This window comes from Vipera ursinii (genome assembly GCF_947247035.1).
Source record: "Vipera ursinii genome assembly, chromosome: W".
NCBI classification, from domain to species: Eukaryota; Metazoa; Chordata; class Lepidosauria; order Squamata; family Viperidae; genus Vipera; species Vipera ursinii.
In genome coordinates this window covers 21,694,554-21,711,090 of record NC_139522.1, presented here as the reverse complement: position 1 = coordinate 21,711,090, position 16,537 = coordinate 21,694,554, and the positions used below count along the sequence as shown (strand labels likewise).

The 16,537-nt window shown below is 54.2% G+C and overlaps 1 long non-coding RNA gene across 1 annotated transcript in view; it reads left to right on the top strand.

Moving 5' to 3' along the window:
* LOC310648313 overlaps nucleotides 1–14,905 on the top strand; it is a 167,986-nt gene extending 153,081 nt beyond the window's left edge. Inside the window, exon 2 of the long non-coding RNA XR_014494062.1 lies at nucleotides 14,659–14,905. This is a non-coding gene — a long non-coding RNA (uncharacterized lncRNA). The remainder of the gene's footprint in view (nucleotides 1–14,658) is intronic.
* Nucleotides 14,906–16,537: the final 1,632 nt, after the last annotated feature.

The window sequence follows — 16,537 nt, the reverse complement described above, 5'->3', positions numbered from 1 at the left end:
CAGGCTTCGGCTCAATCCCGACAAGACTGAGTGGTTGTAAGTGCCGGCATCTCAGGAAATTCAAGTTGTTCCATCTTTAACCATGGGGGGTGAGGTATTACCCCCCGTAGATAGGGCTCGCAACTTGGGTGTCCTCCTGGATTCACAGCTCTCCCTGGAAGATCATATAGGAGCTGTGACCAGGGGTCCTTTGCCCAGGTTCGCCTGGTGTGCCAGTTGCAACCCTATCTGGACCGGGATGCCTTGCGTACTGTCACTCATGCGCTCATGACCTCTCGTTTAGACTGCAATGCTCTGTACATGGGGCTGCCCTTGAGGACCACCCGGAGGCTCCAGCTGGTGCAGAATGTGGCCGCGTGAGTTGTGATGGGGGTCTCCCGATACTCCCATGTAACGCCTCTGCTCCTCAAGCTGCATTGGCTTCCAGTTGCCCTCCGGGTGAGATTCAAGGTGCTGGTAATGACCTATAAAGCCCTAAATGACATGGGTCCGGATTATTTATGGGAGCACCTTCTGCCGGCGTCAACTTCCCATCGTCCTGTGTGCTGCCACAGAGAGGGCCTCCTCAGGGTGCCATTGGCCAGGGAGTGCCGGCTGGCGGCCCCCAGAGGGAGAGCATTCTCTGTGGGCGCGCCCACCCTCTGGAATCAGCTTCCTGCTGAGCTCCGGATGGCTCCCGACCTTCGCTCTTTCCGCCGCGACCTTAAAACCTGGTTATTTGAGCTTGCCGGCCTGGACTGAGGGATTGGGATTTTAAACTTTAGAATTTGTCTTGTTGGGGCTAACTTAACTTAAGTAATTTATTTTTTAACTTTGTATACCATGTTTTAACTGCCCTGTACACTGCCCCGAGTCCTTTGGGAGAGGGGCGGTATATAAATCCAATAAAATAAATAAATAAATAAATAAATAAATAAATAAATAAATAAATTTTGGTGGCCACATATGAAGAGAGACATCGAGGAATACGTACGGAACTTTGTGCGACGGCAAGGCCACGTGCAGGGAAGCCGCTAGGACTCCTTCAGCCAGTAACTGAACCCACAAGGCCCTGGCAGGATATAGCCATGGATTTCGTTGTTGAACTGCTGGACAGTCGTGGGTATAACGTCATATGGACAGTTATAGACCTCTTTTCAAAACAGGCTCATTTTGTGCCTTGCAAAGAACTGCCATCAACCCGGCGGTTAGCTTGGTTGTTTGTTACCCACATCTACTGGTTGCATGGGGTTCCCCAACATATCATCTCAGACTGAGGGGTACAGTTCATGGCTCGGTTCTGGAGAGTGTTTGTCTAGTTCATCGGTTCCTCCCAGGGTCTTAGCTCGGCGTACCACCCCTGTACCAATGGAACAGCACAGCGGGCAAATGCCATGGTGGAGTGGTATTTGCACTGCTACGTATCGTACCAACAAACGAATTGGGTGGATCTGTTGGCATTCACCATGGTGGCGCACAATCATGCGGTCCACAGCAGTACAGGGCTCTCCTTTTCAGGTGGTTTCGGGTTACGAGTTTGTTACCATCCCTGAGTACAGCCAGGGAAAACCCCTCCCTTGCCAACCCAGGGAGTGGATGGAACAGATGGGAGAGGTATGGAAAACGGCTAAGGAGGCCTTAGGGAGGGCTGCAGTAATGACCAAGAAACAGGCAGATAGAAAACGGAGACCCTTTGAACCTCCCAAGGTGGGGGATCTGGTCTATTTGTCTACCAAGTACCTACAGCTCCAGGTACCAAGTAGGAAACTTGGTCCCGAATTCATTGGCCCATTCCGGGTGATCCAGGTGATCAACCCTGTGACGGTGCGGCTTCAACTGCCAAGGTTCCTGGGTAGGATCCACCTGGTCTTTCATAGCAGCCTGCTGAGGCCAGCCAGGGTGGTGCCTACGGTTCTGGGAAAGAGGGGCCGTGGACCTGTTCATACTGATCATTATGAGGTGCAGAAAGTCCTCGATTCAAGGGTTCGGAGGGGGAAAATACAATATCTGCTGCTGTGGAAAGCGTATCCTATGACAGAAGCCTCATGGGTGGCTGAGGGTGATGTCCATGCACCCCGTCTGGTCCAGGCATTCCACCGCAAGTATCCGGGAAAACCAGGTGGAAGACGGTCGGAACCCATGGGCCGGGTGGTTCGTTGCTCATCTGTCGCCTCTTGTATTCCAAGTGGAGCCTTGGTGGGGGGGGCGCCTGTCGAGCCACATGGGCCCGACACTTCAAACGGGGGGATGAAGCACCACTGTGCCCGGTTCCCGACGCAACTTCTGGGGTCCAGCTCTGCCAGCCCGGCCCCTCCGACACACCCCACCCGGCGGCCGGTGCTTGTCCGTTGTTTGACGCTGGGTCGATACAGACGAGGTCCCTGGCGGAGCTCCAGCTGGCCTGGTCCCACACCACCGCCTGTCAGCTGTTGGGCGTGCCTGCGCAGATCGGTCTCCCAGTGGGGTATGCAGGCATCTGGCCTGCGGAAGCAAGGCCTGCAGGCTTCACAAAAGATACGCTGGAAGCGCAGCGGACCCGTCTACCCACCACCGCTTGCCAGCAGCCCGGGAGGCTACCAGCTCATTCCGGGCGGTTTGCCAACCGAAGGTCTATGACCCAGCCCCTCAGCTGCTGTAACCGCTGCAAGGGCCCCGCTTGTTCTGGCCGGTGGTGAAACTCAGGGGGTCCCTGGATGTGGGGAGGCACGGCGACCTTACAGATGTGAGGGGGTTGCTTTGGGATGGGGGTTTCTGGCACGGCCGTGTGGGGTGGGGGTGGGGATCCAGGGGTCCGGGTGGGGGTTGCCTGGGATACCTACCTCCTGTGGAGCGGCATGCCGGGGAGAATGGAGCAGGGGATGCACGCGGGAGTAACGAAGGGGGAGGGATGAGTTTTAGGCGCATGGGCGGATGTTGGTTTATGCCGGGGGGCGGAGTTACTGGGCCTGCCTACTATGAAGGAGCGTTGGGAGCATGGTGCTACCAACGCTGACTTTTTCCTATCCTGTTCTGAACCAGCCCTCTTCTATCAAACCCCTATTCAAAAGAAGAGACTGGAGAGCGTCCAAGGCTAAAAGGCTTCTGCCAAGATTTAATTACACAGTTAACAAAAACACTAGAGCTTGTCTTCTCAAGCGGAAAAGTTGCTTTCAGCAACCAGCCCCTCCCCAAACACTCCTTTTATAGAGAGCTCAGGGCGTGGTCACCCTGTGCCTCCTCCCGAGGAGTCCCATAGCCTTTCTTTGTTTGTTCCTGCTCGACTGCCTCCTGCGTCGGGCGTCCTTGAACAGGGCCAGCTGTGGGTCATCATCCTCCGCACTCTCGGGCTCACGCAGCTGAGAAGAGGTCCCCGGCTGAGGACTCTGCAAAGCCTCCAAACCATCATCAGCCGGTTCGTCTCCCTCCTCCCCCTCATCTGAGTCCTCCGATACATCGGACCCGGCTGTCGGACCCACAGGCTGGCCCTGAGTCACAACACTATCCCGCACCGCAGGGCCCTTCCCCCGGGTCTGCCGATCCGGATGCGGTCGGGATGGGAACTGTTCGTGAAACGCAGTCACAAACGCAGGGGCATGAACGGCGGTGGCGTCTTCCCATGTGAAGTCCTCCGGCCCGTACCCTTTCCACTCGATCAGGTACTGGAAGCGACCTTTCAGCCAGCGGGAATCCCTGATGCTGGCGACCTCGTACTCGGGGGTGCTGCCTCCATCACGAGTTCCTGATGGGGGAGGTTCTGCTTGGCGAAGTGGACAGGCCGGTTGTTCGGGGACCAACAAGGACCGATGGAAGACGGGGTGCACGCGCAGGGAACGTGGCAGAGTTAAACGATAGGCGACCGGATTGATGACGGCCTCGACTGGGAACGGTCCAAGGTAACGGTGGTCCAGCTTCCTCGCCGGCCGAGTGGATGGTAGGTTCCTGGTGGACAGCCAGACCCGATCCCCCACCGATAGTGGAGGCGTATCCCTTCTCGACCGATCGGCGAACCTCTTGTAGTCGGCCTTGGCCTTCTCCAGCTGCCGTCGCACCAACCGATGGATCGCCTGTAACTCCGCCATGAATTCGTTCGCTGCCGGCTCTGGTGAGTCCACGGGAGAAAGGGGGAAAAACCTGGGGTGATAACCCACGTTGGCCAAGAACGGTGTCATCTGCGTGGAGGTGTGTTGCGAGTTATTAAAGGCAAACTCGGCTATGGCCAAATAGTCTACCCAATTGTCCTGCTGCAGGTTAACATAGCAGCGCAGATACTGCTCTAAGATGCCGATGACCTTCTCGGTACCCCCGTCGGTCTGAGGATGATGCGCGGACGAGAGGCAAACCTTAATGTCCAACGCCCGCATCAACTCCTGCCAAAAGCGGGCTGTAAACTGGGCCCCCCTATCGGAGACGACCCTATCGGGAAGGCCGTGCAGCCGGAACACCTGTTGGATGAACATGCGACTAGTGGCGCGAGCTGACGGTAAGCCGCGACAGGGGATGAAGTGCGCCATCTTGGTCAACATGTCCACCACCACAAACACTGTCGTGAAGCCGGAAGATGGGGGTAGATCCGTCAGAAAGTCCATGGACACAGCCCCCCAGGGTCTCTTGGGCGTTGGCAAAGGCTGCAGTAAACCAGGCGGGGCCCCTGTCGCTGACTTGGCCTGCCTGCATGGGACGCAGGAGGTGACATAAGACTGGACATCGTGTCGGACTCGGGGCCACCAGAAAGTACGGGAGACCAGGTTCAGAGTCTTGAACAGGCCAAAATGCCCCGCTGCCGGGTTATCATGACATTGGCTGAGGACGAGTCCCCTGAGTGGCCCTCCTGGAACATAGAGCCGGTCACGATAATACAGGAGTCCATCCGCGACCGACCAAGGCGAATCTGACCCCACCTCTTCCTTCCGCTGAGCCACCCACGCCTCCTGCTGCTGCGCCTCCCGGATCCGAGCCCGTATATCCACCGGCTCCCGCACCGCAGCAAAAGACTCGACGGGGATCACTGTCCTGGGCGGAAGCTTGTCTTCCACTCGGGTGTACTCGGGCTTCCTGGACAGAGCATCCGCTCTCTGGTTGTGCCCGCTTGGTATGTACCGCACCCGGAAGTCAAACCTCGCAAAGAAGAGGGACCACCGGATCTGGCGTTGATTCAAATTCCGAGCGGTCTGCAGGCTTTCCAGATTCTTGTGGTCCGTCCGGACCTCGATCTGATGCCGCGCCCCCTCCAGATGATGCCTCCAAGCCTCGAACGCCGCCTTGATGGCCAGCAGCTCCTTCTCCCAGATGGTATAGTTGCGCTCCGAGGGGTTCAATTTCCGAGAGTGATACGCGCAAGGGAAAAGGGTACCGCTGGGCGTCGTTGCCTGGAGTAACACGGCCCCAATGGCAATGTCGGAGGCGTCCGCCTCCACGACAAATGGCCGTTGCGGGTCGGGATGTTTCAAGATGGGCTCCTTCATGAAGGCGTCCTTCAAAGCCTGGAACGCCTGTTGTTCGGGGGCTTTCCACTGGAACCGAGTCTTCTTCTGCAGGAGCCGGGTGAGGGGGGCTGTCAAGGCAGCAAAGCCAGGGATGAATGTCCGATAGTAGTTGGCAAATCCAAGGAGTCGCTGAACGTCCTTCACGCGACGCGGGGGTTGCCAACTCTGCAACGACTCGACTTTACTCGGCTCCATGGCGATGCCCTCAGGAGAAATGCGGTGACCCAGGAAATCGATGGTCACCTGGTAGAACTGGCACTTCTCCAACTTGGCAAACAGCCGATGTTCCCGGAGGCGCTGCAGGACCTGACGGAGGTGCTGATGATGCGCTTCACGCGACGGGGAGTAAATCAGGATGTCGTCCAGGTAAATCACGACAAACTGGTCCAACAGATCCCGAAAGATATCGTTCATAAAATGCTGAAACACAGTGGGGGCGTTGGTCAGGCCAAACGGCATCACCGTGTACTCGAAATGTCCATAGCGAGTACCAAACGCCGTCTTCCACTCATCACCCGGCCGAACCCTGACGAGGTTGTAAGCTCCACGCAGGTCCAGTTTCGTGAAGATCTTAGCCTCCCGGAGTCGGTCCAAGAGCTCGGGGATGAGGGGCAGCGGGTAGCGGTTACGCACCGTGATGGCGTTGAGTTTCCGGTAGTCACAGCAAAGCCGTAACTCGCCCGACTTCTTTTTGACGAAAAGCACGGGCGCAGACACTGGCGAGGACGAGGGCCGGATGAAACCGCGAGCCAAATTCTTTGTCAGGAAGTCCCGCAATGCAGCCAACTCGGGCTCCGACATGGAGTACAAACGCCCCACTGGGAGAGGCGCATCAGGGACTAGGTCAATGGAGCAGTCGTAGGGCCTGTGCGGGGGTAATTGGTCCGCCTCTGACTCGCTGAACACGTCAGCAAAGTCGGACAGTTCGGGAGGCAAGGAAATCCCTGGGGAACCCTCCACCTGGCCGGCACAGATATGGCGGGTGTGGTCCACGCACTGCAAACTTGGGAAGGTGACCAAGTTCTGAGACCAATAGATCTGTGGATCATGCGCCCGGAGCCACGCCAGTCCCAAGACCACGGGGAAGTGCAGATCCGAAGTGACGTAGAACTGGATGGCCTCCACATGGGTACTGATGGCCATACACACGGGTTGCGTGGCGGCCGTAATAGGCCCGGACAGGAGCACTCGACCATCGATGGTCTCCACAAGCATGGGCGGATCCACTGGACACTTGGGAACAGCCCATTTGGCCACGAAGGCCGAGTCCATAAAGTTAGTGGTAGCCCCAGAGTCAATTAAGGCATGGACCGGAATCCCCTCTGGCTTGCCAGGAAGGATCAGTCGTGCCTCCAAAATCAAATGCCGTGGAGGTTCACAGGCACCGTCGGAACGGCGTCGCTCGGCGTGGTCGTTGTGGGTCGCCCGATCTTTCACACCGTCTAGATCGGGCTCGGGCCGTTTCCCGATAGCAAAGCAGGGGACTTTCTCGGGGCAGGCTTGGTCACTGACGCCCGCTGACGCTTCTTCGGGCAAGAAGCAGCCAAATGTCCAGGGTCCCCACAGTAAAAACACAACCCCTCCGATCGTCGTCTGTCCATTTCCGTCACCGATAGACGGGACCTGGCGGCACCCAGCTCCATTGGCTCCTCCCTCTGGACTGGGGGCTCACGCACAACAGGGGCGGCAGGGGTCTGTGGGGTGGCACGGCGACTCTTACGCTGCTGCAGCCGGGCATCGATCCGCAGACAAAGATGGATCAGCCCATTCAGGTCTGAGGGAATGTCCACGCGGGCCAGCTCATCCAACATCTCCTCCGACAAGCCATCCTGGAAGGCATCCACGAGCGCAGCCTCATTCCAGGCGGAATCCTGGCTAAGCAGCCGGAAATCGCTGATGTAGGCCTGTAGGGGGCGCTGACCCTGCCTCAAAGCTTTCAAGCGTCGGGTGGCAGTCTGCGCCTTAATTGGGTCCTCATACATGAGGCGCATATGGTCACAAAACCCCCCAAAGTTATCCAACAAAGGGCTAGGCTGTGCCAACAGAGGCGTGCCCCAACGAGCTGCATCTCCCGACAGAAGGCTCAACACGAATCCCACTTTATCTCGGTCAGTGGGGAAATCAGCCGCCCTCACGCTGATAAAAAGCTGGCATTGTCCCAGGAAGGCAGGAAACAGTTCTGGATTACCAGCAAATTTATCCGGCATAGCTATCTGACATTTCCTCCTGGGTGGGGGGGCAGCATGTACCTGAGCCTGCAGTTGTGCCGCCTGAGTGGCCAGCAAGGTGAGTTGCTGGTTGAGCTGGGCATTCTCGGCAAGAAGCTGCTCCATCGTAGTAATAAGGGGTGGGTGGCTGAAAGCAAACTGTTCTGAACCAGCCCTCTTCTATCAAACCCCTATTCAAAAGAAGAGACTGGAGAGCGTCCAAGGCTAAAAGGCTTCTGCCAAGATTTAATTACGCAGTTAACAAAAACACTAGAGCTTGTCTTCTCAAGCGGAAAAGTTGCTTTCAGCAACCAGCCCCTCCCCAAACACTCCTTTTATAGAGAGCTCAGGGCGTGGTCTCCCTGTGCCTCCTCCCGAGGAGTCCCATAGCCTTTCTTTGTTTGTTCCTGCTCGACTGCCTCCTGCGTCGGGCGTCCTTGAACAGGGCCAGCTGTGGGTCATCATCCTCCGCACTCTCGGGTTCACGCAGCTGAGAAGAGGTCCCCGGCTGAGGACTCTGCAAAGCCTCCAAACCATCATCAGCCGGTTCGTCTCCCTCCTCCCCCTCATCTGAGTCCTCCGATACATCGGACCCGGCTGTCGGACCCACAGGCTGGCCCTGAGTCACAACATATCCTTGTTGGAAGCTGAATAAAGCAATCCTTGGTTGTCACCCGTTCCTGCGGTCGGCTGTGTGTGTGTGTGTGTGCTTCATGCTGTGGATGGGTTGTGACAAACAGACATATTTATACCGCCCGTATTTCCCAGTTCCCCTTCATGGATTACTGCCTTGTCGTGGTGAAGGGGCTTGCGTAATTCAATGAAGCTATGAGCTATGCCGTGCAGGGCCACCCAAGACAGAAAGGTCATAGCAGAGAGTTCTGACAAAACGTGATCCACTGGAGAAGGAAATGGCAACCCACTCCAGTATCTTTGCCATGAAAACCCTATGGACAGTACCAAAAGGCAAAATGATATGATGCTGGACGATGAGCCCCTCAGGTTGGAAGGCATCTGTTGTGATTCAGGGTCAGCCTGTGGGTTCGGCAGTTGGGTCGGATGACTCAGATGAGGGGGAGGAGGGGGGTGTTGAAGAACTTGCTGATGATGGCTTTGAGGCTCCGCAGAGCCCCCAGCCAGGCCCCTCCCACCTGGTGGAGACCCAGCTGTGTGAGCCTGACAGCGTGGATGAAGATGACCCACAGCTGGCCCTGTTCAAGGACGCCCGACGCAGGAGGCAGTCAAGTAGGAGTAAACAGAGGAAGGCAATGGGGCTTCTCGGAAGGAGGGAGAGAGAAGCCACGCCCTGAACTCTTTATAAAGGACTTGTGTGGGGAGGGCTGGTTTGCTGAAAGCAACCGCTCAGATAGTGTTTCAAAGCTCCGGTATCTTGGTTCGTGTCTTGTTTGTTTTTGTAATAAATTTGGCAGACGTATTCCAGCCTCTTGCCGTCTGTAAAGGGGTTGCCTTTTCTGCAAGGCCGGTAGCAGGCTATTACAGAACAGCATCCAATATGCTACTGGGGAAGAGCAGAGGGCTAGTACTAGTAGCGCCAGAAAGAATGAAGTGACTGGGCCAAAGCCGAAAAGACGCTCAGCTGTGGATGTGTCTGGTGGTGAAAGGAAAGTCGGATGCTGTAAAGATTTTTTCTCCATAGGAACCTGGAATGTAAGATCCATGAATCAAGGAAAGCTGGACGTGGTCAAACAAGAGATGACAAGACTGAACATTGACATCTTAGGTATCAGCGAACTAAAATGGACAGGAATGGGTGAATTTAATTCAGATGACCATCAGGTATACTACTGCGGGCAAGAATCCCTCAGTTCGAATCCAAGGCAAACCATTCAATATCACAGTACTCCAGGTCTATGCCCCAAAGACCAGTGCTGAAAAGGATGAAATTGACCAGTTCTATGAAGCCCTACAGCACCATATAGAACTAACACCAAAAAATGATGTCCTTATCATCATGGGGGATTGGAATGCTAAAGTAGGAAGCCAAAAGATAACCAGAATAACAGGCAAGTTTGGCCTTGGAGTACAAAATGAAGCAGGGCACAGGCTGATAGAATTTTGTCAAGAGAATACGATGGTCATAGCAAACACTCTTTTCCAACAACCCAAGAGACGGCTCTACACATGGACATCACCAGATGGTCAACACAGATATCAGATTGACTATGTGCTCTGCAGCCAAAGATGGAGAGGCTCTATACAGTCAGTAAAAACAAGACCAGGAGCTGACTGTGGCTCAGACCATGAGCTTCTCGTTGTAAAGTTTAGGCTTAAACTAAAGAAAGTAGGGAAAAGCACTAGGCCACTCAGGTATGAATTAAATCATATCCCTGTTGAATATACAGTAGAGGTGACAAATAGATTTAAAGAATTAGATCTGATAGACAGAGTGCCTAAAGAACTATGGACAGAGGTTCCCAACATTGTAGAACAGGTAGCAACCAAAACCATCCCAAAGAAAAAGAAATGCAAGAAAGCAAAATGGCTGTCTGAGGAAGCTTTGTAAATAGCTGAGGAAAGGAGGGAAGTGAAAGGCAAGGAAGAAAAAGCAAGATACGCCCAATTGAATGCAGAATTCCAGAGAATAGCTAGAAGAGATAAGAATGCCTTCTTAAATGAACAGTGCAAAGAAATAAAAGAAAACAATAGAATAGGGAGGACCAGAGATCTTTTCAAGAAAATTGGAGAGATGAAGGGAACGTTTCATGCAAAAAATGGGCATGATAAAGGACCAAAATGGCAGGGACCTAACAGAGGCAGAAGAGATTAAGAAGAGGTGGCAAAATTACACAGAAGAACTATACAAGAATGAGCTTAACGTCCCTGTTAATCACAGTGAGGTGGTCACTGACCTCGAGCCAGACATCCTAGAATGTGAAGTGAAGTGGGCCTTAGAAAAGCTGAGCAACAACAAAGCTAGTGGAGGTGACAGTATTTCAGCTGAGCTATTCAAAATCTTAAAAGACGATGCAGTAAAAGTGCTACACTCAATTTGCCAGCAAATTTGGAAAACTCAATAGTGGCTACAGGATTGGAAAAGATCAGTTTACATTCCAATTCCAAAGAAAGGCAGCGCCAAAGAATGTTCAAACTATTGCACCATTGCACTCATTTCTCATGCTAGTAAAGTTATGCTTAAAATCCTACAAGCTAGACTCCAGCAGTATGTGGATCGAGAACTACCAGAAGTACAGGCAGGATTTCGAAGAGGCAGAGGAACTAGAGATCAAATTGCCAACATACGCTGGATCATGGAGAAAGCTAGAGAGTTCCAGAAAAACATCTACTTCTGCTTCATTGACTATGCTAAAGCCTTTGATTGTGTGGATCAAAACAAACTGTGGCAAGTTCTTAAAGAGATGGGTATACCAGACCATCTTATTTGTCTCTTGAAAAACCTATATGTGGGCCAAGAAGCAACAGTGAGAACTGGACACGGAACCACTGATTGGTTCAAAATTGGGAAAGGAGTCCGGCAAGGCTGTATACTGTCGTCTTGCCTGTTTAACTTATATGCAGAGCACATCATGAGAAAGGCAGGGTTGGAGGAATCAAAAGTTGGAATTAAGATTGCTGGAAGAAATATCAACAACCTAAGATATGCAGATGATACCACTCTAATGGCAGAAAGTGAAGAAGAACTAAAGAGCCTCTTGTTGCGGGTGAAGAAGGAGAGTGCAAAACTTGGGTTGAAACTTAACATTAAGAAAACCAAGATCATGGCATCCGGCCCTCTCAATTCCTGGCAAATAGATGGGGAAGAAATGGAGGTAGTGACAGATTTTATTTTCTTGGGCTCCAAGGTCACCGCAGATGGGCACTGCAGCCAAGAAATTAAAAGACGCTTGCTCCTGGGGACGAAAGCCATGGCAAATCTAGACAGCACACTAAAAAAGCAGAGACATCACCCTGCCAACAATAGTATGTATAGTGAAGGCTATGGTCTTCCCAGTTGCAATGTATGGCTGTGAAAGTTGGACCATAAGAAAGGCTGAGCGCCAAGGAATTGAGGCCTTTGAACTATGGTGCTGGAGAAGACTCCTGCGAGTCCCTTGGAGGCAGAAATTAGGTGTCCAGTTCAGCCCTTCTACCCTATCAGCCCCCTCTACCACAAAGATCCTGCAGGAGAAGGGCAGTGTGGACAACCGTGGGATCTGGCAGGGTGAGATCTGTGAACCATAAACCCAAAGCTTTCGCTGTGTCCCTGCACAACAGATACAGTGCCCTTTCTGACCTTAATAGGGACATTAAGGAGACAGGTAAAGGTATCTGTGATAATAACTCAAATAAGCAGGGGATCGTGGTCCAAGATGAAAAACTTGTTTTTGACAGGGAGAAGTGTGAATCTGGTATTACACACCAGTCATGCGAGAACAGAAAGGCATCCAAAAAGAGAATCCACCTTCTGGTTGGTGATTCAATTATAAGGGATGTAAATTTATCCAGTAAGGCTGTATACTGTCGTCTTGCCTGTTTAACCTATATGCAGAGCACATCATGAGAAAGGCAGGGATAGATGAATAAAAGTTGGAATTAAGATTGCCGAGAGAAATATCAACAACCTAAGATATGCAGATGATACCACTCTAATGGCAGAAAGTGAAGAGGAACTAAAGAGCCTCTTGTTGCTGGTGAAGAAGAAGAGTGCAAAAGTTGGCTTGAAACTTAACATTAAGAAAACCAAGATCATGGCATCCGGCCCTCTCAACTCCTGGGAAATAGATGGGGAAGAAATGGAGGTAGTGACAGATTTTATTTTCCTGGGCTCCAAGATCACTGCAGATGGGGACTGTAGCCAAGAAATTAAAAGACGCTTGCTCCTCGGGAGGAAAGCAATGGCAAATCTAGACAGCACACTAAAAAGCAGAGACATCACCCTGTCAACAAAAGTGCGTATAGTCAAGGCTATGGTCTTCCCAGCTGCAATGTATGGCAGTGAAAGCTGGACCATAAAAAAGGCTGAGCGTCAAAGAATTGAGGCCTTTGAACTATGGTGCTGGAGAAGACTTCTGCGAGTCCCTTGGACTGCAAGGCGATCAAACTGGTCAGTCCTAGAGGAGATCAACCCTGACTGCTCTTTAGAAGGCCAGATCCTGAAGCTAAAGCTCAAATACTTTGGCCACCTAATGAGAAGGAAAGACTCACTGGAGAAGAGACTAATGCTGGGAAAGATTGAGGGCAATAGATGAAGGGGACGACAGAGAATGAGGTGGCTGGATGGAGTCACTGAAGCAGTAGGCGTGCGCTTAAATGGACTCCAGAAGATGGTAGAGGACAGGAAGGCCTGGAGGAACGTTGTCCATAGGGTTGTGATGGGTCGGACACGACTTCGCAGCTAATAACAACAACAACATTTCCCAGTTGTACATTGTTCCTTATATGGTTATTCTACACCAGGGGTGTCCAAACTTTTTTCAAAGAGGGCCAGATTGGATGAAGTGAACATGCTGGAGGGCCGAACATTTTTCCGAACATTCTTTGAACAATTACAATTAAATGCAAATGAATTATTTTATGCCAAGTTAATTGCAAATGGCATACTTTTCATTTTATAACATAAGATCAACTGACAGCTGAGTTTTCACAATGTATTTTAAATAAATTTTAAAAAAAACTTACCTGCACTAATGTGAAGGGTGAAACTGATTCAATTCAATTCTCCGTGCTATAGTGTTACGAGCCAGGCAAATGTTGGCAAATGTTATTTGCTTTGACAAGGTCAGACTCTCTGGTAACAGCTCACACACTTCCACCACTTCACAAATTCTGCTAGGCCAGGGCCCTACCTACCCCTGTCCAGCTCCCCACATCCCAGCCCATAAAATGGCTGTGAAACACAGAATGCGCGCACGTGCACACACACACACACACACACAGACACACCCGCCCTTCCCTGGACGTCGCCTTCGCCCAGGGGAGCCAGAGGGCTTCGAAGCCGGGGCAGCTCCGGCGGCAAAGAAGGCGCGCCCTCGCTGCACCGGCACAGACGCTGCGCCAAGCCCGCGGCGGGGGGAGGAACGTGGCGGTTCGGCCAGACAGGAAAAGGTGTGGGAAGCGGCCGCCGCCTGTTAACGGCGCCCGGGCTCTCAATGTGGAGGCGACGAGCAAGCACGTGCTCAGGGCGAGGCGGCCGCGGTCCGGTGAGAGAAGAGCGCCGAGGGAGTGGCTGGCCGGGCTGCGCTGCTGCTGAGCAAAGCTCGGCCGGGGTGCCCGCTCTGCTCTGCCTGGCGCCAGCTCAGAGACTCCGCCCGCCAGGCCCTTCTCCCGCTCAGCCAGGCCAGGCACGCACCGTCAGCCTCGCTGCACCGGCACAGACGCTGCGCCAAACCCGGGGCGGGGGGGAGGAGCGCGGCGGTTCGGTCAGGCAGGAAAAGGTGCGGGAAGCGACCGCCGCCTGGTAACGGCGCCCGGGCTCACAACGTGGAGGCGGTGTAGCGAGGCTGACGGTGCGCGCCTGGCCTGGCTGAGCGGGAGAAGGGCCTGGCGGGCGGAGTCTCTGAGCTGGCGCCAGGCAGAGCAGAGCGGGCGCCCCGGCCGAGCTTTGCTCGGCAGCAGCACAGCCCGGCCGGCCACTCCCTCGGCGCTCTTCCCTCACTGGACCGCGGCCGCCTCGCCCTGAGCGCGCGCTTGCTCGCCGCCTCCACGTTGTGAGCCCGGGCGCTGTTACTAGGCGGCGGCCGCTTCCTGCACCTTTTCCTGCCTGGCCGAACCGCCACGCGCTCAGCCAGGCCAGGCGCGCACCGTCAGCCTCGCTGCACTGGCACAGACGCCGTGCCAAGCCCGGGGCGAGGGGAAGGAGCGCGGCGGTTCGGCCAGGCAGCCGGCCCTTCAACCCACCGGAGGAGCGGCAGATCGGCGCGTCCGGAGTCGGGAAAGCCACTAGAAGGGGGAGGGGAGTCACCGGGAGGCTGACATTTCTGCAGCCGAAAAAGTCGTCTCGGATTCCATGGCGGAAGGTCACCCCCGGGACTCCAGCGCCAGGCAGGGCTGAGAAGGGGAGGGGAGGAGAAAGGGAGGGAAGGAGACAGGGAGGAGAAAGGACGAATGGGGGGAGGGAGGGAAGGAGAAAGAGAGAAGGAAGGAAGGAAGGAAGAAGAGAGAATGGAGGCAGGAGAGAGGAAGAAGAAAGATAAAAGAGAGAGAGAAAGAAAGAAAGAAAGAAAGAAAGAAAGAAAGAAAGAAAGAAAGAAAGAAAGAAAGAAAGAAAGAAAGAAAGAAAGAAAGAAAGAAAGAAAGAAATCGGAGGCTTGGACAGACCCCGCTCCAGGCTCCGGGGCCGCCGCCACGGAATGCCCAGCCTTGGGGGGGAGTCTTCTGCCGGCGCGCCCTGGCCCCCTCCCCTTCCCTCCCTCCCTCCCTCCCGCGGCCTATCCCCAAGGCGGCGCCCGCGGGTCCCCGGACTCACAGCACGCAGAGGGTGAAGGCGCCGGCCACGCTCTCGCTGTCGCGCACCAGGAAGCTGGGCCGCCGCCCAGCTCAGGTCCTTGTGGTACCAGAGCGGCCAGCCCAGCACCGCCGGACCTCCCGCGCCCGGGAGCCCCAGCGCCGCCGGAGCCGGAGCCGCCGCCATGGGCAGCCGCGGCGCGCAGGGAAGGTGCTCAGCGGGACGGGTGGGCAGGCCGACACCCCCGCCGGCCACCCCCGCCTCGCCCACAGCGCCGCATGGCCCGACCGGAGACCCCCGGCCACTCAGGGCATGCCCGGCCCAGTGGCTCCTCCTCTGGGCTGCGCTCCGGCCGGGATGAGGGCGCAATCTGCTCTCCGCGCGCTTCCCCGGCGCACTGGAGCCGCCCCGGGCCCCGAGCAGGCCTGGCGGAGGAGGAGGAGGAGGAGGAGGAGGAAGCCGCGTGGAGCCCCGGAGCCTGGCTGGCGGGGTGGGGGCAGCAGCTGGGCCGGCCTGCACTTCCTGGGGCGGCCCCTCGGCGGGGGAGGCGGGAGCAGCTCCCGAAGGGGCGGCCCTCAATCAGAAGGGAGGGCCGTGGGAGGGCCACATTTACATACAGCAGCGAGAGCTGTTGAGGGCCGTATTAAACCGCCCCGCGGGCCGCAAATGGCCCGCGGGCCGGACTTTGGACATGCCTGTTCTACACATTCTTATCAGAAGACAGTTTGCATGAGACAGAAGACAGGGGAGTACGTGCAGTTACACAAACAGGATTATGGCTACCTTGATCAGCATCTGCCTATAGGACAGGAATAGGTTTGTTTACACAATGACTTTAGTACACTTCCTCTTTATTCCCCCCTTTTGAGATTTATCTCAACTTGTGACGATGAGTCTCAACAGAAGTCTTCTTTGGTTTGTAACCTTTCATATTCCCACATTGCCATTATCTGTGCAGTAGCTTTTCTTTCAGCAAGCAAAGCTAAGCTATTGGATATAGTTCTTATAAAAATAGGCAAGATACAAGGAATCAGCACACATCCTGCAGCTATCAGTCCTATAAGAGCCACGATGGCTTGTAACCCTGGGAGTTTGGGAAACCATCCACTGAAAACCTCTTGGAAATTAAAACCCTTCAGGGTTTGATCTGCATTGTGGGTCAATTGCCTCATTTCGGTGGTTAATTGTTTGATTACCTGTCCAGTTTCATCGATTTGAAGACAACAATTTGAAAGATTGAATTTTCCACACACTCCACCTTCTTTTGCCAATAGGTAATCCAAAGCCAATCAGTTTTGATAGACCGCTGTCCAGATTTTATCAGTGGTTACAGCTAACAAGTTCAAAGCTTTATCTAGGCATTGCCCTGCCAGATCTACAGCAGCCTGCAGCCTAATTATACGATTTATCATATAGATTGGTGTTCTGTAACCGTAAGAGCCATCCTCTGTCCAGGTTGCCTGGCCATACACACAAACTATCCTTTC